At 44.7% G+C, this 21960-nt stretch overlaps 1 protein-coding gene across 8 annotated transcripts in view; it reads left to right on the top strand.

The window, feature by feature from the left end:
• Nucleotides 1-21960, top strand: part of SLC43A3 (solute carrier family 43 member 3) — a 918364-nt gene that overhangs the window by 384268 nt on the left and 512136 nt on the right. The window lies entirely within an intron of this gene.

Below are 21960 nucleotides of genomic sequence, written 5' to 3'. Positions count from 1 at the left end.
ATGATTCCACAACTGGAGACTTGGCAGCGAGAAGCATGCGCCTCAAAAGAATGCAGATAATTTAATTATGCAGTGATTTTCCTGGACCTCCTGTGCAGGGTGAGGTAGCCTGGTTACTGTGTGTTTGCCCTTCCAACAGAACCTCTTCACCCTCCAAAAATAAGCTCACTGACCTCCAAAAACGGAAAACTCCGGCTCCTTTAAAATCCTAGTCTGAACAGTGTTGCGTGCCGGGCTGGTTCTTTACCCTGCTAGTTGCTTTGCTGTGTTTTGCTTTGTGGGGGGGAGGGAAGCTAGGGGGTGCAGGTTAGGGCCTGTACTACCTTCCCATTTTTCCAATGTTTTTCCACTCTATATGCTGTTGTGACTAGACCGGTATACCTCTGTGGCTATGATCTCTCAGCGCCCTCTGTGTCTCATGGTTGCCATGTCTTGTGCGGTCGCAGTTACTCCTGAGCCCGCACTGAGGAGACCCAGTCCAACTCCAGTGGCATGAATGTTCTTACCCCACCTGCTATTCATTGGGCCACTTCAATCAATGGTCTTTGACCAATATGTGGACCCACTGCGAGCATTACTCCACAACAGAGATTGACGCACATCAGTGTGGTATAATGATACGCACCTGTACCTTAACATCACTCATTCCCCTAGCTCCCCACAGCAACCCTACGCCTAAAAACACAGCCCGTTGCCATATAGGCCTGAACGTTGGTCACACACCCGAAACTGTTCGCCACCCACTTATTCAGACCTGAATATCCAATATGAAAGTCACTGGCTCTAACTTTCTGCAGCAAATCTCGTAACACTGTGAACACCAGCATTAACAGTGCGATGTAATAAACACAATGCCACTGAATCACCGCCCCCTTAGCACTAGCCAGCATTTGGGGAGTTCCTTGTGGCGTGCTGGCCTTCTCGGTTACAACCAGACACTATGCTGCCCCAACCAACACTAAATAGCTGCCGCCAACACAAGCCCACCATAATAAACCAAGGTATTGGGGGAAGCTCGTATTTTCAAATCCTTGCCAACCAGCCTTTGGAGGCCAGTTTGGTAGCCTCCATGGGTGGGGGTGTGAGTCCAGAGGAAGGATCTAGACAAATGTGTCAGTCTCTGGGATCACAAATACAAAAGCACAAAAGCAATACACTGCATATCTTCGAAGACGTTCAACAACCGTGAATGCGTTCTTTATTTGAACGCTATTACCCAAAGTTAGAGTAGCAAATTGTTCGGTTTATTTCCTCCAGTGTTGCTATTTACTTTTTCCAGGTAATTAACTGATAATTAAAGTATGAGAGGTGGGTGAAGGAAACCGGAAGGAACGTAACCACCTCCTTTACTCCACCATCGCAAATAGCATTGCATCACACTGGGCAATGAGCAAAGGACAAGCTCATCCATGGATTGTCAAGTGCCCTGAGGGCAGTCCATGGGAGGGGTCTGCAACCTGCAGTTGTCAAGATGTTTTGGACTACAATTCTCATGATCCCTCAACATGGACTGCATTGGCTAGGGAGAGATGTAGTCGAAAACATCCAGACAGCCAATGGTTGCAGACCAACTAAGCATATCTAGTTCATTGCTCTAGTTCTGTTTCACTGCCCATATTTGCTCAAGTCTGTAATTCTGCAGCTTTTCGGCATTCCATTGATAACCCGGGCGGATGGGGAGGGATGGATCTGTGGGTGACAAATATTCGACATGATCTCACATCATATCAAATGGTTGCTTTGAAATATCCCTCTTTTGAAGAAGAGCCAGCACTCCCCCACCCCCTAAAAAGCTACATTTTAGTCTGTGGGCCTCATTCCGAGATTGGAGGTAGTCATGGTGCTATTTGCCCCATGACTCTGCCTCCAATAACGGTAGCGGCACCGGTCTCATTCAATGGGGACTTACCGGTGAAGTCTGACCTTTGCGGGAACGGTAATTCCCCATTGAAAAATTCATTCCCCATTCCCATTTCAGCCCCCATAGGGCTCAATGGGAATGGGGAAGTAGCTAATAACGGTACCGCAATTTGCGGTACCGTTATTAGCTCTGAAGTCCCTTAGCGGGTCCCGTCCATAACTCCTGGTAAAACCAGGCGTTGAAGGAGGGACCCGCTAAGGGAACTCGTAGTAGGACGATAGGGTATTACCGGCACCGGTCTCCATAACGGTGCCCGGTATCCCTTACCGCCCTACTCGTAATGAGGCCCTGTGTGTTTATAGCTCAGGGACAGGACGAAGTTTTTGAAATTGTAGCTTTGCCAGGACATTTGCTGAAATTTCTGTTTCATTGCTGCTATTTCAAGCCCTGTAGATCCACACGTTGCATTGTGGCTGCAATTTGACTTGTCATACTAATTTCCCTTCCTCAGGGTCTCCTATGCAGGTGTTCCGGACTGCCCAATGGTCTGCCGACTTTTGAGAAATGGTTCATCTTTACGTATTCCATACAGTCACCATTTTACAGGGGCTGTCAATGACGTGGAAAGCATCAGCAAAAATAGTCCCATCACTTCCGCCTATACTTGTCGTGGGTTCTGTGTATAGCTCCATGTGGGCCAGAGGAAGCTTTAGGGAGTCAAGCCCCTAATCCTTCCCCTTTGCAGCCATGGGTTTCAGATCCATCTTGGCATTTCTTGTGTCCATCAGCTTATGATCTCATATAAGGTCAAGCATGTGTCATAACTAATCCCCTGGCTCCCTTAGGATCTGTCCTCTGCTCCCGGTGACACATTCCCTGTCTGACCTTGATGGTTGTGATGGGGTTGCAAGGGGATGGTTGCTGCCATAAGCCAGACGATGCTATAGACGGTCCTGCCCCCTAAGGAAATCTAGGCAAGTCCATTTGATGTGGGGCAGCTGCGCCTGCTCACTCGGTTTTCCTTGCATGGGTCAGAAACCAAATCTAAAACCACAAGGGGAAGAGCAGGAACAAAATCAAGAGATAGAAATTGAGCAAATCCACCAGTCACCTCCCAAGAGCGCCATAATCAAAGCCGTGTCTGGTTAAGCAAAGGGTCCACGCTGAGGGCAGGGCGAGGGTGCAGCAGGCAGTGAGACTGGCCGCTCATGTCAAGAGACAAGCAACCCTAAAGTCACACATCAAGACTGTAGGCCATCCCCAGGGGCATGGCCCGTCAGCCACTGCCCATCCCAGCAACCTAAGGAAACATCAGATAGAGGCTGGAAGGTAGTCCCAAGGGCAAATGAGAGGCAGGGCCAGTGACAGAAGGCTGTCAGAGTTGGAAGGAGCTGGAGCCAGACCGGGACACTGGAGAGGAGCCCCTAAAGCCCGGGTAGAGCAGGTGACAGGAGACTGCAGTGGAGGCTGGGGAAGAAATACCCTGGAGATGCAGAACAAAGAGACCCGGTGGGGGAGAGGGGGCTTGGAGGAGAAAGTGCCATGGGGACGAAGAGCCATCATCGTGTCAGGCCATTTATGTGTCTATCATTGTCAGCCATGAGACACATTGTATAAAGCAGTGTCTCTGCAAGCAGATGGCCAATCCTGCTGCAATCTCTACAATTCCTGTTCCCACCCAGGCCCTCCGCACGGCCTTGGCCTCTCATTTCATCACAAAAACCCAGGACATCCTATCCTATCCTATCCACCCACTCTTCGTCTACTTTCTCTTCCTCCTCCTCTACCAATCCTTGCCTGTCTGATGCCATCTCTCCTCCACCTTTCCGCTGCTTTCCTCTGTTCACCCCTGACAATGTTTGAAAGTCTCATCAAAGCAGGTTCTCCCCTGCTCATCCAGAACCATCAAGGACCACAATGACACCCTTGCTCCAGCCTTTGCCGATTTCTGCAATCACTCCTTTGCCACTAGAACTTTCCCCTCTCCCTTAAGCATTCCCTTGTGCACCCACTTCTAAAAGAAGCCGTTGGCCGATCCTTCCTCTCTGGCTAACTATCACCCAATCTCCATCACTCCTTTCGTGGGCAAACTCTTGGAGAAGCTGGCCATCTCCCAGCTTAATCTACATAATGAATCTGTCGGTTGCCTCCATGACCACCAATATGGCTTCAGAGTTCCCAGATGCATGGAAACTGCTCTCCTGAACACCCGTGAAGACTTGCTCTCCAATTTTGACTCTAATCTCCCTTCTGTCCTCATTCTCCTTGATCTATCCTCTGCTTTTGGCACAGTCAACCATATCATACTGCTAAATCACCTCTGCAACAACCTTGGCATTGCTGATCAGGCCCTGGCCTGGTTGACCTCCTTTCTCACCCCGACCCTCTCAGGTCCAACTGTGGTGTTTCCTCTCTTCTCTCTCTCTACTTGTGGTGTTCCCCATGGGTCTAACCTCTCTCCCTGGCTCTTTAACCACTCCCTGGCACCTCTTGCCCACCGCCTCGCTACTTTCTACTTCAATTTGCAATGTTATACAGATGACAGTCAGCTCTTTCAGGCTCCTCTCAGCCACCTCTGCTTCTTCTGTCATACCAGACTGTCTGGCTGCAATTCAGGAATGGTGTGCTGCCAATTATCACTGCCTTAATGCCAGTAAAACTGACATCCTCCTCATTGAGACACCCATTCCCTCCTTTCCTCTCTCTCTCTCTCTCTGATCACCCACTCTGAGCCCTCTACCTGCTCCTTCCTCTGAGGCTAAGAACCTTGGTGTCATCTTTGACTCCACCCTCTCCATCTCTCCACACATCTTTGACGTCTCTAAGAAGTCACACTATCAGCTGCACCTCCTCAGAGGTATTCTTCCTTTTCTCACTTTCCCCGAGAAGCTCCCTGTCTCCAGAGCTATGGTCCTCTCTAGTCTGGACTATTGCAACAGCCTCTTTCTAAATCTTCCGGTCTCTACTCTTCGACCTTCACAACTTATCCAGAACAGGACCGCAAGAATTGTCCTTTGGCCTCAAACCCAGGGATTGTATCTCCAGCTCTGAAATCTCTTCAATGTCTCCCCATGGCTGCAAGGATCAACTTCAAGACCCTCTGTATCACCCACAAGGCTTTCTGGGGCCTTGGGACCACACTACCTCCAACTTTCTCTTCCAAAACATTTTCCTCCTTGACCACTCCGCTCATCCTCCTACAACTCTCTGAGGGTCAGACACTTCTCCAAGCAGAGTGTTGGCAAAAGATCTATCTCCTCAGCCGTGGTCTCCCTATGGAACAGCCTCCCCCCTCTCTCAAACTTGAGCAGAACCACCTCCAGTTCCGGAAGCAACTAAACACCTTCCTTTTCGATACCGCTTTCTCTTTTCCTGTCCCCTGCTGATGCACCCGACTGCTCTGCGCACTGGTCACCCTCTGAACTCAGGCCCAGTCTCCTGCATGTCCAGTTCCCCTCGGACTGCCTCAGGGCTCCCCAGCACTTAAGGGTGTGTATCTGCAACCATGCGTGTCCCTTCTCTATGCACTTATGAGCCACCCGCTAGCTGAACTTGTAAGTTAGCTGCACTTCCCCTCCCCACTGGCACTTTTCCCTTTCCCTCCTCCCCGCACTTGCACTATTTGAATGGCACAAGGAATAGCGAGATCGTTATTTTGTCCTCCCTTTGTTTCCCCCTCCTTGTCTTGGCGGCACAAGAAACACTTGTGTACATGCGCGTTATAAATGCCACATCATAACATATCCTTTAACCCCTTAACTGCTGAGTGTTTTCACTCCCAGTGGTGAGACCTTTTTTGGACATTTTGGTATGTCTCATTTTTTGTTACAAGTGATATCCCAGCCAAATGTGCACCCTTTTCTTTCCATATGTAGGAGGTCATAACGCCACCAAGGATTAGTCGTTTGCTGTAGGGGGGTGTGAAAAAGTAACAAAAAATTGACCACAATTTGTGTTTTTTCAGAAAATGACAATAAAATGTACAAAGAAGCATGATTTTATTTCTTGTAAGAGCTACGAACAAATGGTTTACAGTTCTGAATTCAGCATTTCCAAGCTTTCAAGAACAGTTTGAGTGGAAACAAAAACATATTTTTCATAAGATTACCATCAGTTTTGTTAGAGGTAGGTGATTTTCCCCTTTCTTTTAATAGGAGATGGTTGGAGGGAATGGAAGAGGAGGGTAGGAAAGTTCAATAGGAACACAGAAAGGTATACATTTCTGAAAAGTTGACACAATTCCAAGTTCAGGAAGAGGTCATTTGCGCATGTCAGGCAACAACTATGTACCTAAAATTCCCATACGTATGTGCTGGACATGTTTGCACTTGTAAGGTAATGGCTTCTGTGAATGTTGATAAAAGCAATGCACTGCTACCTTCCCCTGAAATCACACATTTTCCTTAATGTTTTACAAAAAAAGCAATACCACGAGCCAAAAACGGAGCCATGGTATATAAGATTTTATGCTGACGGCGTAGACAGACATATTTAGCATTTGAAAAGGAGGAGAATGAATGTGGTGAAGAATGGCAAGCATACATTTTTTGAAAGAGCACAGGCAGACCATTTGAAGGATAGGAGACTTGTGTCAGTTACAAAAGCGTACATTGCCTAGGCAGCGACTAAATGTAGATCACATTTGGGAAATGAAAGGGCTCTGTAACAAAGTGCAGTAGGAAATGTATGAAAATGTTATCAAAATCAAGAGAAAACAACAAATGTCTTACCTTTCCATATTGCCACTGGTGTCCTGATAAGAATGGTACATCACATGTGTGGGTGCATTGACCTGGGCGCAAAGGGAAAAGGCTAAACCACTGGTAAATCCAACACCTTGGGGAAGACTGGATTCGGCTTTGTGGACAACCCACAGATTTGGCCTGGGGTGTCGCAGCCACCAACGAAAACAGGCAACCCCATTCATTTCTGAAAAGAAGACACCTGTTGGAATTCAAAGAGGTCTGACTTGCGTGATCCGCCCTCAAATTTATTACCCACAAGGCTCGGCAAAGTACAAAATGTAGTGGAAAAAACCTTTTCAGATATTTGCCATCAGAAAACCACTGAAACACGCCGACAACAACACATGTCCTACCATCCCATGTTCCCACAGGTGTCTTGACGAACACAGTACCTTACATGGGTGGGTGCACTGACCTGGACGCAAAGGGAAAAGGCTAAACCACTGGTATATCAAACGCGCTGGGGAAGGCTGGATTTGGCTTTGTAGACAACCCACAGATTTGGGCCTGATGTGTCGAAGCCACCAAGGAAAACGGGGAACCCCATGCATTTCTGAAAAGAAGACACACGTGGGAATCCAAAGATGTCTGACTTGCACGAATCGCCCGAGATTGTATTAGCCACAAGGCCAGGCAAAGTCCAAAATGTAGGGCAAAAACACAATTTTCAGACATTTGCACCAGGAAACCAACGAAACATGCCAGCAACGACACATGTCCTACCTTCCCACTTTCCCACTGGTGTCCCAACGATAACAGTACCTCACATGTGTAGGTGCACTGACCTGGGCACAAATGGAATAGGCTAAACCACTGGTACACCAAAGGGCCTGGGAAGACCACATGTTTTACTGTATTTGGTCTTGTGGACAACCCACATATTTGGGGCTGTGGTGTCGCAGCCACCAAGGAAAACAGGGAACCGCATGTATTTCTGAAATGAAGACACCCATGGAAATCCAAAGAATTCTCACTTGAGCGAATTGCCCTAGATTCTATTACCGACAAGGCCCGCAAAGTCCAAAATGTAGGGGAAAAAACTAAATTTTCAGACTTTTGCCACCAAGAAGCCACCAAAACATGCCGGCAACAACACATATCCTACCTTCCTACATTTCCAGAGGTGTCCCAAGCAAAATGGTACCTCACATGTGTGGGTGCACTTACCTAATCACAAAGAGAAAAGGCTAAACCACTGGTACATCAAATGCCCTGGCGAAGACAGGATTTGGCTTTGTGGACAAACCACAGATTTGGGCGTGGGGTGTTGCAGCCACCAAGGAAAACAGGGAACCCCATGTATTTCCGAAAAGAAGACAGCCATTGGGAATTCAAAGAGGTCTGACTTGCGCGAATCGCCCTAGATTTTATTACCCACTTTATTACTGCATTTGGAGGTAAAGTCCAAAATGCAGGGGAAAAACCAAAATGTCAGACATTTGTCACCAGGAAACCACCAAAACACACCGGCAACAACACATGTCCTACCTTCCCACGTACCAACAGGTGTCCCTACAAAGGCGGTACCTCATATGCATGGGTGTGCTTACCTCGGCGAAAAAGAAAAAGGGTTGACCATGCCCAAGTCCAGCAGAAGTCCCAGGAAGCCCCGGCTGGGTCACTATCCCTGCCAGAGGGAAAAAGCTATACCACAACACGGCCAGAGCTCCAGGACGACCGGGTTGCTGCCCCTATCCTTGGTGCCTGTCTACAATGTGGGTCGACTGTCCCCAAGTCCAGCGGAAGTCCCAGGGAGCCTCAGCAGTGTCACCATCTGTCCCCAGAGGGTAAGGCTGTAACGAGGCACGGCATGAGCTGCAGGATGGACGGGGGTGCTGCCCCCAGCCTTGGGTGCCTGTCTACAATGTGAGTCAACCGTCCACAAGTACAGCTGTGGCCCAAGGGGGCTCAGCAGAGGTCCCAAGTTACTCCTGCAGATAAGACCTCTATTGGCCCTGTTTGAGGATTAGCTCCTAATATTCAAAGTTCAAAATCCTTATAATAATGGCGTGGTTAAGCACCCCTGGTGGGGCTTTACTTATTAATTCATGACATATTTGACCCACTATAAATCCCTGTTAAAGGCGGCCAACTCCAATATCCAGAATTACAAGCTTTTCCATCTACTTTGCAGCATCCGTCTCCATAATTTGCTTCTTAAAGACCCAGGATCTGAACACTGTTGTAGTGAGACCTTCCCTCCGCACCCTCAATAATTGACTCCAAAGGTTTAGTCTGGGTACCATGCTCAAGCATTTGGTGCTTCACTACTCATCTCAGATACATATTTTTGGCGTGTTGTACCTGCTCTGCCACATACCTAAGATCCTGATGTATCAAGGACAAGTCTGTGCTATTCTTTCCATCTTAGTTTTAGGTATTTGCAGGGGCCCGCTATGACAGTCATCAATTTCTCATGTTGTAGCCCACTACTGTCTGGGATGGGTTGTAGAGTCAGAGGCAAAGACTCCATGTGTAGCGGTTCCCTGTATGTATACATCCATTTTAACTTGAAGGTACCTCTCTATAAATGTTGGCCTTTCATTATGGACAGAGTTATAAGGGGGAGGAGAAATGTCCCTACCCAAAAGCAAGCTATGTTCCCTGTGTTCTCCATGGTGAAGGTGAAAAAACCAAGCCAGAAGTCTAGTGACTCAGTTCAGTGGCATAGGAGGTAGGGCCCAGTGCCTCTTAAAACACGGTTCATGTGTCACTTCAACTGCAGCAAGCAGCTAATCTCCCTTAGGGTTGCTTTACATCACACCCTAACAGTTTTCTTAATATACAACACATTTGAAGCTGGATCCCAACACTACCCTGGGCCTCCAGGAGTAATGGAGTGAGATCCAAGCATCCAATGTAAATTCTTAATTGTGAGAGGACTGCAAAATGAAGCCCTTCTGTCTGCAATTATGTGGATTTTATACTGAATCCTTGCAGGGGGCTTTCTGTTTCGGGAAACAGGGGTTTTCCACCCGCTTTTGTCCTTGGCTGTGAACACCAGCTCTGTGCCTTGTGCTGCAGGGCACACATGCCCCTTCCATGTATCTGAGGCTTGTCCTTCATCCTGATTTACTTCAGTCATCCTGCAGGTTCCCTGTGTGTCTTCATCGCTCTTTATGGTTAGTTGCAATAAATCATATGCAAGCTTGGTCCACATATATTCTGCATCTTGTGGTTTTGCTTTGGCAAACGAAAGGAAAGGTTCTTAGCATTATTTAAATGTATCTGTCCTCTATCTACAGGGTCTATAAGCATGTTTTTCATGTCTAAAAGCAATACACTAGTGCATGGCTGTGTAGCTGCATGAATGGATGCACATTTGCTTCATGGCTATGTCATGATGTCTCTAATGTCATCGATACCTGGCTTTGTCAGTCGATCTGATCCATTGATGAGACCTCTGTCTCCTCGAAACCATCAACTGCATACATTTGAATGGCTGTCTGAGAGAATATCTTTTGTCATATCTGTGATACATTGGTGCTGTTGGTGACTGGCCAGAGGGAGTTACACCTTACATTCTTCATTCTGCGGGTTGACAGCCACATAGGGATCATAAGGGCCATTCCTGGGACCCCCTCTTCAATACCCCCTCTGGTCGGCTTGTTGACCACACCTCCACCGTTATTCAGCTTCAACTTTGGGAGACAGATCTTTGTCACTCCCACTAGGTGTCCATAGTATCTTGCATGATCATCCAAGGCCATGTCACGTAACTGCCATCTCCCCCAGAGTTGCACCAAACTCATTTTCCCCAATAGTCTTTGGTGTCATAGGGATACCCGAACAATACTCCAGCTGGAAATAGAGGACAGTCTGTTAGAAGGGCCCTCAGTGTATCTGAAGCCTTTATTATCTTGTCATCGTCTGCTTCCAAGTCTACGAGCACTTTCATCACTATACTCCTTTCAGTCGTCTTTTGGTATTGTGTGATGCATATTCTGATAATGTAGAAAGTCAGTAATACTAATAGTAGTGCTGCTGCTAACACCTTCAGTCCGTTGGCCATTCATGTTGGTACCGATGACAAAATATGACAGCCAACCATCGTCTTTTCCTGCAGTGTTTGTTTCTGCCTCCATTTTGGCATGCATCATTTGCTGGATCGAATGTACAGCAAGATGGAGCGATGTTGGTGCAAATGCCTCCTTCCATGGTTGTTAGTATATCTAGAACATATATCTGTTCTGTAGCGCCATTAACCTCAGTGCTCAGAGCTCTTCTTTGATTGTGTTGAACCCCTTGATGGTCGAATGTATTGTCTGCATCAGCTCCCACCTCGTAATTTGTAGCCATTTTGCATTTCTGCTGGGCCGCATTACTGGAATGATGGATGCAAAGAATATTTCCGTTTTGCTAAACAGTCTATGCTCTGGTGGTATTGCATCCAAGGGCTCGCCCATTTTTGATGATGCATACTTTCCCCTCTTCACTCTTGTCAGCTCTACCAACCTCTTCTTTCTCTTGCTAGAGCCCATCTTGGGGAATCCATCTACTTTGATGTCCTGCTGGGGTACTACCAGCGCTGGTGTGTTCAAATGCACCAGTGAGCATGTTCCTCCCCAGTTGGGTGGTAGTTTCACGTATGCATTTGATCCGCAGGCCAATAGTGATCCATTAATACTGCTGTTCCGACCTTCAAACCTTGAACTTTTAATGTCTGCTAACATTCCTTGGTTTTTTACAACCTTTACTGGGCCAGCGTTCTGAACACATAATACTGCTCCTTTGGTTGGTATTATGGGCATTGGCCCTTCTTCATTCTCTACCCATGTTATTAACTTCACTTGCTGCCCACTTTTTTAGGCATTTGTCATTTTCCTCTTGTACTATTCTAACTGGAACTGTTAGGAGTGCATGTGCCTTGCTCCCCACCACTCCTTCATTCCATCTGTCAGCTGTGTATACATGTCCATACAAAAGCATCTGTGGTCTTTCCCAGAATCCTGGTTTACCTCCTATCTCTACTGGTGCTCTTTTGGCACATGGCAACTCCTTTTGTGCCACTACCCTTGTTTCTCCCTTTTGTGGACATTCAGTTATGTATTATATGGCCTGATCTTTCTTCCAGTAATCATCCAAAATTTCTTGAATCTTGATATAGTTATCTTCATATGGAAACATCTTTTTGGATATCCATCTTAAGTTAGCTCTTTTCCCTTGAAATCTTCCCCTTGTCCTGCACAACGATAAATGCATGAGGCAATGTGCCCTTGCTGCTGGGATTTCAGTTACCACAAATGTTCTGGAGGCACTCATGGCATAGTGGATGAGAGAGCAGACATAACAGCTCTCTTCAGTTGTTTGTTTACCTACTTTGGTCATGTGCTTATACCACATCTTATTAGATACCCGGGCCGAATCAGTTAGATAGGAATCAAAATGACTTAAATCTAAGTCTGCACTGCGTCTATTTCTCTTTACAGGTTCGGCAGTGATTATTGCTGTACCTGATATGGTAGCCATGCCTGCCTGGCTTAGGGTTACATTAGTTGGGGTCACAGCTTGGGTATCTACAAAGAATAATCTTCATACGATGATGAGGGTAAAGTTGTAGAAACAACAGAAGGCACAAAATAGCATAATTATACTTTTAATAATGGTATCCATAACTTATTCCTCTTTGGTATCTTGTGTTGCTACAAGTGTTCTTAATATATGTTACATAAAGCTCTATGGGTGTAGTATTGTGCAAGTGCGATGAAGGACAGTCGTCCCAACACCAGGGTTCAAAATTGAGGAGAGCTGGGAGCTATTTGGCTCCTGCTTGTAGCCTACAAGAGCCTGGTTAACTTGAACTTGATGCCAACAACCAGGAGCTACTTTTGGCTCCCCAGGCCAACTGATGCCAAACAAACACATCTTTGTGCATTTGGGACAATTTATTAATACACATTAGTACACATTTATACAACATTTAAAGCATAAGGGGTCATATATAATAGTCAAAATGTTAGTTTTCATCTTATGTGTAAGCTAGATTTGCAGCACTAGGTCCTCGTTCCCCGTTAGTAACTACCAAGGAGCTGCTTTTAGCTCCTGCTTTTGCAATCTTCATTTTGTCCCCTGCCACACAATACAGATTCTGGGGTCATCGAGCACATCAATGACAGATTGGTTTCTTTGATTAAGTTGTGGATAGGTTTTGGTCAAATAAAGCAAAAAAGCATGACAAAATAGACAGAGGCGCCCCTCTCTCTTGTTCAGACTGTACTGCAAAGTGTACAAAGTGATCCTGGAAAGTTAGGGGCCTCTGGGAAATCATGAAAAATAAAGACAATAGTCTCTATGTTCGTGATGAATAGCTATTTGTAAGAAAAGACAGTGTGCCTAATCTAGGTGTGCGGGAAGTCCTTGCCCTAATTCTCCTGCTCTAGAGCGCGTGAGTCCCAGCTACAAGTCGTCTTCTCGTCTTTGTCTTGGCTTGGTATTTTTTTCTTCCACTTGCCTTGAATTGCCCTCTTCTTCGTGGGTGGGAGAGGTCTCTGCCCGACAAGGTTTCAAATATCCAATGTAGTTCTAGGCTTGATTTGCTCGTATATTTACTGCTCAATCGGTTGCTTCCTCGACGGTATAGGGGCCACTAAATTTGGGCTTACACCAGGTCCTGGTAAAATTGAGAAGCAGCACAGATTACCCAGGGTAGAGTTGTGGTGGTGCCAAGCGATTTGCATTTTCCTCTGGGATGTTGTCCTCCTCGCTCTTCTTTGACCTCTCCCGCCGTGCCTGCAGGTGGCGAGAAATAAAAGGGCACTAGCCATCAAAGAAGTCATGTACTCATGCATCTCAGTACCGAAAATATTGGACACAAGAGTTTGCGTCAGTTAAAGCATTAGTGGGAGGAGCCAGAGGGAGCCGCATGCACCGTCTGGACACAGCCTCGTGTGGCGTTAAATGGTGGTCGGATCCAGGCTGGTTGCGCAATGCGAACAGGTCTAAGTGCCGACATTGTATCCAACTCTTATTTAGAGTTGCTTTTATCTTCGCTATTTTCTATTTCAATAGGCCGTTTAGGCATTCACACATCCCATTCGCTTGTGGGTGATGAGCACAGGAAAATGTATGCTGTATCCCCAGTAAAGTTGTTATGTGCTGGAAGACTTCATTAGCAAAGTGAGGACCATTGTCAGACTGCAGGACCTCACATACCACCCAGCATGGGAAAACCTCTCAAACCAAGAACCTTGCAGCTCCAAGACCATCGGGGTGTAAACGGCGACCAGCCTCGATCCATCATGAAAATGGGCACACAACCACCATCATATAGCGGTAGCCTTGACATACTTGGAGCATGTCTATGTAGTCTACATGTAGATGTTGGAAAGGACCTGGTGGTTGAGGTATGGCTCCTCTCACTACCCTCAAAGTATGTCCAGCAGAAATCTTTTATAGGTAACACAATTGTCTACAAAGGCGATCGCATGTTCTGCTAAATTGGGACAAAATCAGTCTTCCCCAATGTGAGCAGAAAGTACATCCTTCCCCATGTGTGTAGGATGGTGTAGTTGTGTGAGTGCAGCCTGTAATAACAAAATAAAAATGGTGTCCACAGGCTGTGGATCGCTCACGTCCCCTGCACACTCGAAGTATTGTCAAAAGGCAAAGGGCCTCATTACGAGGTTGGAGGCAGCCATGGCGCTATTAGCGCCATGGCTGCCTCCAAACTTGTTCCGACTCCGCCCTGGTGAATGGAGCAATTACTGGTCCATTCCAAGGTTGGCGGCACCGGTAATTGCCCATTCCCCATTCCCATTGAGCCACCATCGGGCTCAATGGGAATGGGGAAGGCGCTAATAACGGTACTGCAAATTGCAGTACCGTTATTAGCTCTAGAGTCCCATTGCGGGTCCCGTCCTTAACACCTGAAAAAAACAGGCGTTAAGGAAGGACCCGCAAAGGGAACTCGTAGTAGGGCGGTAAGGGATTACTGGCACTGGTGCCCTTACCGGTGCCGGTAATCCCTTACCGCCCACCTCGTAATGAGGCCCAAACAGAAGTTAATTAGTATTTCACTAATACTTCTCACATATGATTTAGATCCCCAATAGTTAAGAAAGCGGACCCAGCGCTCCTGTTTTGTGTTCTTCTCATAACTGATTAGATCTGTTTCTTAAAAGATTATTATGATACGGTTTCCACAACTTTCAAAATATACACTATTTATTTGTACATGCTTCTTCATGCTAAAATCAACCTACATTTAGTTGATAGTACTATTATCCACTATTCCACATCTATCACAACAATATTACATGCATATTGTGTTATACAGATATCTTTCTCTGTATGTTATAGTTTTCAGTTCAAATACACAAGCTCAACACATTTTGGGACTCTGGTTCCCTTCCTCAGGAGCAAAAACAAATACTTATACAGTGTTCATAGATTCAAATATTCTTCTACGATCTTCAGAGAAATCTGTGTAGCAAAAGATAATAAAAAGTGATTGTGTTTTAGTGATATTGTACTTAAGGACATCAATCAATATACACATTTGTTTTCATTGTTTGAGGTGGCCCTACCTCTCATCGGTGCCCCATGGCGGTCTTTAACTGGTGATTTTTAAGTGAAGATTTTAAGTAGAGAAGGCAAGACAGTCACTCCCCATTCCGGAGTAGCCTAGAAACAATTGGGTAAATTTGAGTGGTTTATCACAGATTATTCGCTGCTAGAGCATATGTTTCAAGAAACTGCAATGATCTTTCTATCATCGGGAGTTACCTCCTTGTGTGGTTATGGCCACGTGATGTGGTTTATCTTTAAATGGCCAGCTCTTCAATGGTTATCATTGTATGCCTCAGGTAGACATTTCAAACTCCCAATGGATATTTAGCTCCAACTCTCCATCTATATAAGAAAAATAACCATAGCGGGGGTCCTATTGTATCTCTTCTGTAATTTCAAATAATCCTAATCTATTATGAATGAGAAGGAACTGTCCTATTATCTGTTTAGCTTTTTTAGATGCTCATGTGTCCCGTAGTGGACGTTTGTGGAATGTAGTGGCAGCTGCCTCAATTGAATGAATTGTGGTCCTAAATGGAAAAAATGATATTGCGGGATTCAGTGTGCCGTCCTTAATGAAAATGCAATGTAGAGTGTGTTGAAAAACCTCTATGTAGCGGTTACCTACAAGGTAGGTCTTCACTTGTAATCAGGTCCTATGGTTCTGGATAAACGTGAGGGCCGTATCCCATTCAAATATACTGTCGCCAAAACACCATAGGGAAACCTGAAGGTAACCAAATGTCTGTGTCAAAGCAGTATTTCAGTGTCTCAGATGCGCATCAAGGGGTGCACGGGTGCTGTGATTCTATCTTACCTATGGTTAATGGTACCGTCGTAATCTCTGCAGTCGCACGGTGTACGCAAAATGGTTGCCATAGTGTTTTGAATTAAATTGCAAGCTACTGTGATGTGTAATCGCGTATGTGTGATGATGTCATCACATTACACGTTTGACACTCATTACGATATTACATGAAAGTGAAATTAACTTAATTCCTTTGGCCTGGGGCACCTCTGCTCACATTCTGCATTCAGATTACTCTAACTATAGTATGTTATTTAGGATTTACATTAAAAACTTTTTATTTCGGAATCTCATCGTTTTTTTAGAACACGGTTCCCTCATTCCATTAGTAACAATATAAAACATCAGACACTGGATTATGTTACATAACCTCATTATACCATGTAACCTATACTTCATGTATACATCACATTATTCCATGGATAACATTTTTACATGTATTAATGTCGTACTATTGTCATTAGTCCATATTATATTCCTGGGTTACAAAATGTCAATCAAGAGAAGCTCTTTCTGTATACCAACATTGACTCTCACACATAGTTATTACGTACAGTCATCATCATATTGAGCATCTGTTTGATATACATACTCCATCATACTATACTGGAGCAAGTAAGTATGGTGAACCTCTCCTTTCTCTCATTCAGTATGTGTTCTTCACAGGATATCAATTTGGCAGCAGAGACAGATAATGGTGATAAGAATCCTATTAGTGCAAAGAACGGTTTATGGATGTATATTCATGTCCCGAAAAGGAAAAGGTCAGTTGGATCATAATATATACTTCAATTAAAGTAATCTTAGTGAATCATCAGACGGGTGAAACTCAGTTATTTGTATATCTTACATCAGATGCTGAAATCTTAGAGCATCCAGGTAGATTGGTATTGGTTATTCCTCTCCACTGTGGAAGAAATGGTGCATATATAAGGGGCCTGTTCTTTCTGAGAGAAGGAATTTAGTTATTCCAGTTTTTTAAAGGAGGTAATTTAGATCCTCCACTGTGATAGGGAAGATTGCTGGTATCTAGAGGAATGCTCCCAAATGGAAATCCTCATTCATGCCATATGGACTCATACTGTCCAATTTATCTAACCAATAAAGTTTGCTTTGTCTAATCTCTTTGCGTGATTTCCTCCCCCCAGTGCTCTCTGCACCACTTCTAGAATTTGGTATCTCAGCTGAGCTACAGAATATCGTTTTTCAAAGTGTCTTGCCACTGGCGACCGGTCGTTCTTAGTCCTGATGTTACTTTTATGTTTGTTACATCTTTCTTTCATCTTGCATGTGGTTTGCCCCACATAATATATGCCACATGGGCAGCTCAGTGCATATATTACTGATTTAGTGTTGCAAGTTGCGAAATGTCTAAGCTTAATTTTTGCACCTGTCCGGGGCTGTCTCACATAATCTCCTTTTGTGATATTATTACAGTTGCTGCAGTGTAGGCATGCAAATGTGCCTAATTTTTTTGTTTGAAGCATCATTTGTCTTTGGTCTGTAGTACTTTCTGTTTTCACCAACTGGTCTCTGAGGTTTTCACCTCTTTTATATGCAATGAGCGGTGGTTTTGGGAATAATTTTTGTCATTCTGGGTCCATTTGTATGATCCTCCAATTTGGATCTCTTCTTGGCTGCTATTACCTTATCTGGATAGCCTCTCTCTGTATATTTCAATGTAATTTTGTCCATTTCCATTGTTAGTGTTGAGTCCAATGATGTAATTCTTTTTGCCCAAAGGAATTGGCTGTACAGTAAGTCGTCTCTTAGGTGTTTCGGGTGGTGACTAAAATAATGTTAACTGTTGTTCACATCTGTCAGTTTGGTGAAAACGTTTGTAATGATTTCTCCTTCCTTTAGTTCAAGTTCAACATCCAGATAGTGGATCTTTGGTGTACCTATCTCCATCGTGAACTTGATTCTGTCATTTACCAAATTGATGTAGGCCAGGAACTTTTCTAGCTGTTCTTTGTTCCGTCTCCAGATTACGAAAACATTGTTAATGTATCTCATCCAACATACCAATTTAGGGCCCCACTAAACATGAGTAATTATATGTTGTGTTTCCAGGTAATGCATAAATAGGTTAGCATAGGGTGGGGCAATTGCTGAGCCCAAGGAGGGGACCGAGGCTTGTAAGTAGAATTGTCGATTAAATCTAAGGAAGTTGTTGTGTAGTATGATTTTCTCAATTCTAATATGAAAATGTTTTCTGCTCTGCAATCATTTTCTTTTAATAAAGCCTATTCCAAGACTTCTTGTCATGTGTAATAGAGGTGTAAAGACTCTGAACATCAAGAGTTACCAGGCCACTGGGTCTCATTAGGACCTTGGCGGTGACTGTACTGTCCTGCCGCATTACGAGTTCTGCTCGTGAGTTCCTGATAGCTTCCGCCAGGTCTTATCTGGTGGGCAGTGCGGCACCCGCGAGCAAACCTTGTAATGCCGCCGGCACTGTTATCAACGGTGCCGGCGCATCCACGCTCCCCACCCCCATGCTGCCCTACGCGGCAGAATGGGGATCAGGAGCCCGGCAATACCGCCACCTGCAAATGGGCAATTACTGGTATATTCATCTCGTAATGAGCGGTTATTGTCCAATCGCGGGTGGCGGTGCCGGTGGCGAGCATGGCGGTAGCTGTGCCTGCCATACAGGCACGGCTAACGGCATGCTCGTAATGAGGCCCACTGTCTTGAAGGTCCTCAAGATTTTGCAGTATGTTGAGAAAGTGTGTAGTATCTCTGAGGTAAGTGTTAGTTTTTTGTACAATTGGCTGAAGGACCTGATCCACATAGATTGCCAGATGGTCCAACGTACTGTTCGTTCCTGCAACTATCGGCCTCAGTGGTGGTTTTTCAAGTTGTTTGTGGATTTTTGGGAGACCATAAAACGCAGGCGTTATTGGGTTTTTCTTGAATAGGAATCTTTGTCTTCTCCGAAATCCATCAATTTTCCATGGCGCTCTCAAGTGTAGCCTCAATCGTGGTCATAATTCTAAATGTGTGGTCTTCATCAATGGGTATGCATGTATCTGTGTCATTCAAAAGTGAGACACTGTGAATTGTACAATACTGTGTCCATCACGACTATTGCTCCTCCTTTGTCAGCCGGTTTCAGCGTCAATGTATTGTCATCTGCTAGATCTGATGATTTTACTCTGGTGTTTCCTGATGTTGTACTTCCTGATTTTATTGTAATCATTTTTTTTAAGTTGACTTAGCATTTGGGTTTCAAAAAATGTTACGGCTGTGTTTTGAATAGGAGGATCGAAAGTGCTCTTAGGTTTGATATCCAAAAAGTCAGTGTTTAGTGGTCTCTCGATTGGGGGTTGTATGTCAAAGAACACTTTCAACTACATCTTTCTAATCAATCTATAGAGGTTAATGCTCTCTTCCAGATGTGTTATGCGTAGGGGTAAATGGTAGACCTAAGTTAAGTACTTCAAGTTGGTTTTTTGACACCTGTTTGGATGATAAATTGACTAGTAAGTATTGTTTGGTTTGTTTCGTGACCTTAGGTTTCTTAGTGCTTCTTCTTGTGGTCTTTTGTCTAAAAAAGCCTGTGATACTGTTGATGAAGTTTTGCTGTTTGTGAATTATGGCAATTGCCACTAGTAGGATTAGACAATGTTGCTAGCTCTACTGTTTTGCCCACTGTTTTCCTTATGTCTTCTCTCATGTAAAACAACGGATCATGAATCAAAAACACGTCACTATGTACATCATGCTACACTCATAGTTACACAAACCTGCAGGGTGAAGGAATTGGTTAAGGGAATTGCCTATATATACATTATATACGGATTAGTCTTTTAATTGGATGTTACATATATGTAGGCACCACATGAGACCACCTCTAAATTGATAATGTCGAATACATGTCATCTTTACAATATGTGATTGGTTAGTGCAACATGTCCTGGGTGGCCTAGCATTGAGGATTTTCATTGGCTGGCATCTTACTGACCAACCTCAGGTAATTGACAGCTTACAACACATGAGCCAGACAGGAGTAGGGGGAGAGAGGTCCAGGAACTACTTTCCTTTCAATTAAAAAAGATACAATCCCTTATTCCTTGGGCATGAGAGTCTTCTTTGTAGTTAACCTTGTAAGGTGCCTCATTTCTGAGAATATGTCGGAAGTCTAGACAGGTGGCTAATGAATAGACAGTGTTCTTGAATTATGGGTGACATGTGAGTGGGCCACGTTTTGAATTATTTCATGCTGCATTTATTGGAATTTTAACTGATATAAGTGCAAGTATTATTACTTTCTCGGCTACTAGGCACTTAGTCGATCCGTTCCTTATGAAGATTTTAGCTTATAATTATTTTGCACATGGCATTCAAGGGCTAGTTGTTCTTGAATTAATCTTAGGAAAATATATCTTGTGCCTTGGGACCAATTATCTTGTGTTCTCTCCGAGCCACCCATACCCTCCCTAATTTCTCAGTAACTTTGGCTGGGTCAGCACAGCTACTGTCTGTGCCCTGCACAGATCTGTATTTCAGTAAATTCAACAGTATGCGTTTTCAAGACGCCGCAAGGCCTTTTATTCTATTAATTTCAAAGTGTGCTGCTGCTTCTATTAAAAAAAAAAAAGATGGCTGTCAGTTCTGTCACTTTTCTACGTTAGTGAGCTATATACAGTTAGTTCATATTGCATTCAGCTTAAATATTGCTTATATTATGTTATGTTCTTCATGTCTTTATGGTTGCAGTTGATATTCTTCGTGTATTAATGCATATTTGACCTAGCGTCCGTGTTTCTTCATGCTGAGTGCATATTTGCTTTGTGTCTATTTCACGCATTTGTTATTTCATTTTGAGTTTGTTCATTATGGCCATATTTAGTTAGATCAAGTCTCGCAAATTATAAAAAAAAGTCACAATACCTACTGGGTTAGTTACTTCCTCAACATACTCGCCCCAAAAATTATTCTCGCCCATCCAAAAAATGTTAAATGGTGCAATTCACCATTAATAAAAATTATATGTGGTGCAATTTTGCCAACCAGTGGCCAACCGCACACATGGAAAGTTTATTTACTATTCACTGTAATGTACGTTGATTTGCAGTAAATGGCAAATTAAACTTTTCTACATCCTGTACTCGCCATGAAGGGCAAGGACAATGGAAATTGTCTACGCCCTTCATAAAATCTACTTGCCTATGCAAGTGGATGAGGAGATTTTGTGAGCCCTGTACATTAAGTCAATTTCCTGCTGAACCTGCCTGCGATAAGGGCAGTATGGTTGCCTTAATGAGTAACGTTTCTCACCTGTGCAATATTGGGGGGGGGGTTTGAGGGGCAGTAGCTATGAATGACGTACCACCTTATCCACCTCCCACACCCATATTTTTGTGTGTCTCTATTCGGCCGCACCATGGCCTAGTACAATTTACGTAGTGTGAAAACAGACTCTTAACCCCTTCTAGAAATTCAGAAAAGAAATCAAGACCCTCCTCTTCAAGGTGCACCTTCTTCACACACCATGAATCCCCTCCCAAATTCAGCAAGCCCAGTATCCCACCTGATGAAAAATGTTTACAGCCCACTCCTCTGTGCAGTCCTCACACACCACCTTAATTGCCATTACCCATGCTCTACTAACTATAAATGTTAGCTCTTCCCTGATACTCTTAATGGTACGTTTTAAGGAATAAACTTGTAGCAATATCTTGATGGGCCCCATAGGGGCTACATGCTTGTCCCTTAACGAAAAACCTAGCACAGTCTATGTGCGGGGAACGACCTGGCACGGGAACCACGGGGCTGGGCTGCGTGCCAGGAGCAGTTTGGGCACCCATGGAGCCATGGCGAGTAACGGCCTTCCCCTGGGCCACACCGGATGGGCCCAGTGACATTGAAAGGAACGGGCAGCATTCGCAGTGTTACCTGGATGGAAAATGAGAGCTGCCCACTTTGGGCCACGTGATGGGTGACCTGAATTAGGCAGCCAGCCCGTGCCCCCAAGTTGGACCACCTCGTGGCCGGCAAGGCATGCCCATTCTGCAAAGATAATGTCCGTT

The sequence above is a fragment of the Ambystoma mexicanum genome, chromosome 12 (assembly GCF_040938575.1).
Source record: "Ambystoma mexicanum isolate Mex_15411 chromosome 12, UKY_AmexF1_1, whole genome shotgun sequence".
Lineage (NCBI taxonomy): Eukaryota > Metazoa > Chordata > Amphibia > Caudata > Ambystomatidae > Ambystoma > Ambystoma mexicanum.
The sequence above is the reverse complement of the archived record's forward strand: the minus strand, read 5'-3'. Positions and strand labels throughout refer to the sequence as shown.